Here is a 6363-nt window from a genome sequence, read left to right on the forward strand (position 1 = left end):
TGTAAAAGCCAGCAATCAAGTTATCTAGATTTCCTCGGAACGGGTGCCGTATCTACAACGTTTTTGTAGAACCAGTGACGGTAGGTGGCGCACAGATGAACTTTTTAGAAATTTCCAGCATCTGTTCAACTGTGCCTGCATTTCTTCCAGTTGCACTTAGGACAAATGATACTGGTTTCTTCATTAAAGATGTCCTTTTTAGCGCTCGCTTCCGCAGCGCATATACTAGAACTGGAACGATACAGAGGAAATTGGCCCCTGCACAAGGATGACACGCAAATACATGAAGCATTTCATATTAAAAAAAAAAAGAAGAAGAAGAAGAAAAGAGAAAGACTTCCCTTCTAATTCCTACATTTAAATGAAAAGGTGAGTCTATCACAGCCTGATACGGGGGTATGAAGAGGAAGTTCACCTCCTTATTGAGGTCTTGTGGGAAATGCTGAAGTTTGGAAAACACTGTGTGGCATAGGGTGACCGGCTTTATTATCATTACGATAATTACAGTTGAAATACTGGGGAGCTGTCTTTAATGGTGAGGTACTTAAGGACCGATCCCATTGGCAAGGGCCGGGGGGGCAGGGGTTGGGGCGCCTCCGCGGTGCTCCTGCCCGGCCCCCCCGGCAGCCTAGGATCAGAGGCCACACTGGCGTCTCCTCAAAGCCACGGCAGCAGGTAGGAGCCTTCTGTGATCAAATCCTGGCTCAGACACAGTGTCCTTGAGGTCAGAGATGATACAGAGCTTAGAAATGAATGGACCACACTCACAAAGCAGAATATCTTTCACAACAGGAGGCAGGCAAGACTTTAGGAAGGGGTGTACCGCCATGGATAAGACTTTGAACTTTTGACAGACTGATTAAAAATCCTGGCTGTTGTTGTTTTCATTTTCCCTCTGGGGGGCAAGGCTTTTCATCTGGGAGACTCCATCAGGTGGAAGGTACCCATCACATGGGACACTAGAAGAATTAAATGAAAAGATGCATGGAAGGTGCTTAACAAGGTATCCGGTAGAGTTCATAAGTAACAGGTTCTTTAGCATATTCATGAGCAGTGCTCATGGACAATTCGCACGTTGGCCCCAACTGTAGATTTCAGCTCCTCGGGTGATGGGTGACTTTGTAAGCCATGTGAAGGAAGTTGGTTTTATCTTGGGGACTTTGGGGTAGCACCAAAGAGTTTTAAACAGGAGGTGATTATGTTCACTTTGGTTTTGAGAAGTCAGGCCTGGCTGAGGAAGGGAGATTCTATTGGAATGAAGCAAGCCTGAAGTAGAAGGCCAGGCGGGGCTGGTTTCCATATTTCAGATGACAAGTGATGGTGAATTAGAAAAGTTTTTATGGAACAGAACAGAAGAGGACACATTTGAAGGACCCTTCTAAGCAGTATCACAGAGACCTGTTGATTCACTGGGAGAGGGGGTTGGGTAAGGATGGCAGACAGAGCAGGAGGCCGGATCCCTGTGTTGAAGCATCGAGAGAGCACTTTATATGGTCTCAGTGACTCCTCTCAACCATCCTATAAGGTTCGTCCCCATGTTTTAGTGGATCGTTTGGATTCTGTATGGTTTCGAGGAGCCATTTTGCAGACCCAGTTTACAGAGTCTAGGTATAGAAACTCTTCACACTTATTTAATTCCTTTCAGTTCCACACTAATACAAACCAGAGAGAGAAATACTGAGACGAGGGGGCATGTTTCTTTTTCATAGAGTCAATGATCTGATAAAGACAACATGACGTGTGCGACTCTGAGAAGACTAACTAGTCTCAGACTGGCCATAAATTTCTCAGAGCATTCTTCAGCTCTTTGTAAAAGTGAATTCAGATCTACATGTGACAATATGCTTCTAAAAACTGGTGTGAAATCACAGTAATAATAAGAAAATCTAAGTAAATTCCTCAGAATGTGAATCTAGACTCTGGAGATTTCTATTTTCTCTCTGTCCACAAACATACGTGCAAAATATACATGAATTTTTTTACCTATCCATTTTCAAAAATAACACACCATGCCATGTACATTAAGAAATTGCAATGTAGATATCTCTGTGAGTTCTAAGTCCTAAAACAATTACTTTTTCATTGCGTTGAGGTGACCTAATAGATTAAATATCACTTATAGCACAAGTGAAAGCCACCAATAAACCAACAACTAAACAAATCATTGCATGAATGCCAAGTAAGCTGAACTATCAGACCCTTTTTTCTTTTCTTTCTTTTTTTTTCCAAGTGGAAAAGAAAACCTTTATCATAAGCAGAAACAACTTCAGGAGTCTTTATGTATTCTATATTGTAGAATACATTCATATTTATTCACCCGTGGGTCATTATTCTTCTTCTCCATAATCCCCATTATGAGCAATAGGGGCAGATGCGTATTTGCAGATTTTTTTTATTGATCTCATTTCTTGTACATTGTACATTTGAGCCTGAATAGGTCTTATTGGCACTTCAAACCCATTTAGATAGGACTGAAGTCAACTCCATGGTCCGTCGTAGTGGGTGACACTCCACTGTCCTTGCTACAGCACTTTTTAATTCAAAGAAGAGGGGATCCTGTATTCTGATCATAACTCTGAATAACAGAATGAGACTCAGAGACTTAGTATTAGAATGAAGTTAAAGCATCACAGTCACTGTGCTCCAACAATAGAACATGTTACTGGCCTTTTACAGGTGTTAGATGGATAGTAGCACCCGCTTACCATCAGCAGCAGAGAGATGGCCCTTCAGACTCACACTTCACACCGATGCTCATTTACCTGAAGGATGGATACCCTAGTTTACATTTGGAGTCATTCAAGCTCTTCATATGAATGTGGGAGTGGACAAACAAGAGTGAGGGGCATCGTAGAGCAGACATCGGGTTTTTTTTCCAAATGGGTCTTAACTCTGTTCTTGTTACACTGACTTCATCACGAATTGCATCCTGCCACTGGGTCTGAGACTGCAAAATACAAATACAAACCTAACAGGCCTGTTTAGAAATATCTCCATACCTGGCATGGTCTGTATAATTCTGGCTCAGTAATGTTGGAAGTCCCTCAGCGCTCCGCTGCTCTTGCCAGGGGACATCCTCTCAATCACAACTCCCAATAAAACCCTCTGCTGAGTTTCTTGGCTGATTTCCTTGCCTTTTGTCTTTCTTTGACTTCAAACTCAGAAAGATGGACTTTGTCAGCTTGCGAGGACTTTGGTCTGGCTTTTTCACATTTGCATTTAGCGTTGGCCTACCAGCTGTCCCGTGTCGGGGGCAGTGAGAGCTTACATGGCTCCCAGGATTCTGAGCTAGGTTACACGCTTATTTCAAATGCTCCTTCGTCATTGCTGCCATTCCTTTCTGCCTTTTTTGCTTGACTCAGAATAAGATCATGACTTACCCATGATTCGACACTCTTAAAAAGCTAGAAGAACAAGGAGATAATGTTTGCAAATCATTCGAACTCTTCTGAAGGAAATCACTGTCTGAATTGTACTTAATACCATCTTCAGGAGTACTTCCTGGCATGAAAAGTAATTTTTCTGAAAATGATCTTTATAGATTTTATAACAACCCTTTAATGAAAGAGGGTTTTTTCCTTCCTCTGTCCCATTAGTACCCATAAGTATTAACATATCCAAATATATTTTATATTAATATTTTCCTTTACTTCGGCATCATAGTTGTTAGTTTATTCCAAAATTGAAAAACCTGAAAAATCACAGAGATCTTACCATGATTAATGGCTCAAAATCAAGATGACAATTAAGTAGCAATGAAATGCGTGTGTAAGTGGTATATAGTTAGATATAGAGGTGGCGAGAGAGAGACGGGGTAGAGAGAATACAGGTGTGCCCGTGGATGTGTGTTCTGTGTGGATAACAGGATATAGACTGAGCACAGTGAGTCACAGAGCTTACTGAAGCATCACATAAAATTAATACTTGGAAAGCAATTGGTCTTGAATTCTTAAAATTATTACAAGATAGTGAAAATAAATGGGCAAGCTAAATTATAATGTGTATTAGAGCACTTGAGAGAGAAAACTATAAAGAAAAGGAAGAGTGACTTCCATGAACGGGAGAAGGGTGTGTCAGTCGCACTCAGGGGGCCACGTTTCTATTCCCTAAGCTGGGCGGTCACGACAAGGATGTTGGCCTCCTCAATTCATTACCTTACATACGTTATATTTCACGTGCATTTCTGTGTCTGCGCTATCCTGAACATAAACTAAAGTTTTTTAAAAACCCTTTGTTACAAGAAAACTCCCACAATGCGTAGGGAGCGAGGAACCCCGTGAGAATGTCCTGAGTGCACAGGAGGCGATTTCTTACCGCCGTGGACTGGCTTCTTGTTTGCTCCCGGGCAGCAGCAGACAAGTGCGGGCGCTCAGGACCACTCAAGCAGAGGCAAGGAGCTTGCTTGTCTGGCGTGAAGAAGCCAGTGACATCTTTGGCCAAAGGGGAAGCTAATATGGTGACAGTTGCAGCCTGACCAGGACCAGGAGGGTATTGGGAATGACCTCGGGGCCATAAAGACCATTGTAATTAGGTAACCAGGCAATGAAAAACACAAGAACATGTGGCTCTGCGAGAGACAGCTAATTGAAAGTCTTTACCGGGCATCCGTTGTGCACCAATTACGTTGCTGGACGGTGTAAAGTTGGCAGAAGAACCACAGAAGCTCCTGAAGGGAGTTATAGTTTGTTGGAAGGAAAACATTCACCTAGAAGAGTAATTTATGAAATCACAGGCTCCTAGTAGCAAATGCAAAATATACGTCAAAATAAAGAAAACATAAGAATTGAAAGGACGTAGAAGAGGAAAGATTGGCATGGGATGCAATTAGTGTGTATGTGGTGTGTGTGTGTGTATGTGTGTGTGTGTGGTGTGTGTTCTGAGGGAGGAGATAAGCACGAATTTGCAGGAAGGATGGGAATGACGTTCCGGGTCAGCTGGGGGACAGTCTGCATCTCAGCAAGAGTGATGGGATCAGGATAGCTGAGCCCATGAGTGCAGGACTGAGGGAGGGACAGAGGAGTCAGCAACTGCCGCCGGAAGTTAAGTCCAAGAGACAATCCCTGTCATTGCCGAGGCCGGACCACCCCTATAAAGGCATATGCTGCAGTAATGGTGAAAAATAACTGGAACGAAGACACTTTAGAGAAACAATTCAAGTCACCTATTTACACCAACCAGTGCTAGTGAGTGGGGGTGCTTACAGTCGATTTTATCAAGAATATCTGGGAAAATAAAAAGAGCACCTTTGAAATCACTTATTCTTCTCACAAAGCAAAAATACCCGAAGAACACAGCATTTGGGCAGCTGCTAATAGCCGATTCTGTTAATTATTACTGGCTTAGTAACAGCCTTAATAATTCAATTTCTGCTTAATGACTAGATAAGAGTTTACCCAACCGTAGTGACTGTTTAATACTTCAAGCTCTGTTTTATCATCAAATTTGCATAGATATCTATAAAAAAAAAAAACAAGGAGGAGGAGCAGATAGAACATTTTTATGTGCCTTACTGGAATAAATTGCAATTTCTGCTTTCGCGACATGAAGAAATACACCGAAATCACTTTGAAATTAGCAAAAGCTATAATCGTGAAAATTCTCCACTGTAAGAGGAATTAAATACAACAGTGCAGCCCTTGTTGTTTATATATGCAGGTTCCCAGCTGTGTCCATTGTGAAGGGAGAAAAGGAACATGAAAGGATATTGGGTTTCTGCCAGAGAAGTAAATGGGATCTCCATATTCCATTTATTGCCATGGCCAGCTTGACTTCTATTCATAATATATTTAGTTAATGCAAATAGAATGACTTAGTCCTGGTTGGAATGAATAATCGTATTAATGATCAGACCCGGGATGTCAAAATTGTCAACCTCTCCAGCTAGATGGCAGATGCTTAGCTTTTTCAGGACGACTTCTGTAAGATATTTGGTTGCACGTATTCCTCAATATGGGGGATACCAATTCCCACCTCTCTCCTGGTTCAGTATGTGGCTTGTTTCTCAATGATCCCTATAAAGGAAATACCCAGGGACACATTTTCCCCACTTCCTACTCCTGCTTTCCAGCTGGAATCCTGAATCCAATTATAAATCCATTAAAATGTATATAAATGACAGAAACCCATAGCATGCCTTTTCAGAGCTTTCCCTTGCTTCTAGAAAAGGGCCCTTGCAATGGGTAGTATAGGCTGAACGCTGAGACAAACCATCATTTTAGAATCTGGTTTCTATAGAATTGATGATACTTTTTAATGGTGACTTACCTTCCCTTCCAGTTTTATTTAAAATAGAAGTTCTTAAATTTCAAACTCATATATTTTCAGCCACATGGGAGACCAGTCAAGCCACTCTCATTTTCAAAA

The 6363-nt window shown here is 41.8% G+C and overlaps 1 non-coding gene across 1 annotated transcript; it reads left to right on the forward strand.

Moving 5' to 3' along the window:
* Positions 1 to 201: 201 nt before the first annotated feature.
* On the forward strand, positions 202 to 303 carry LOC116648306. The gene has a single exon (XR_004302500.1). It is a non-coding gene; the product is annotated as a U6 spliceosomal RNA (small nuclear RNA).
* The last annotated feature ends 6060 nt before the right edge of the window (positions 304 to 6363 follow it).

Source organism: Phoca vitulina, unplaced genomic scaffold (genome assembly GCF_004348235.1).
Source record: "Phoca vitulina isolate PV1807 unplaced genomic scaffold, GSC_HSeal_1.0 scaffold42, whole genome shotgun sequence".
In the NCBI taxonomy this organism is placed as follows: domain Eukaryota; kingdom Metazoa; phylum Chordata; class Mammalia; order Carnivora; family Phocidae; genus Phoca; species Phoca vitulina.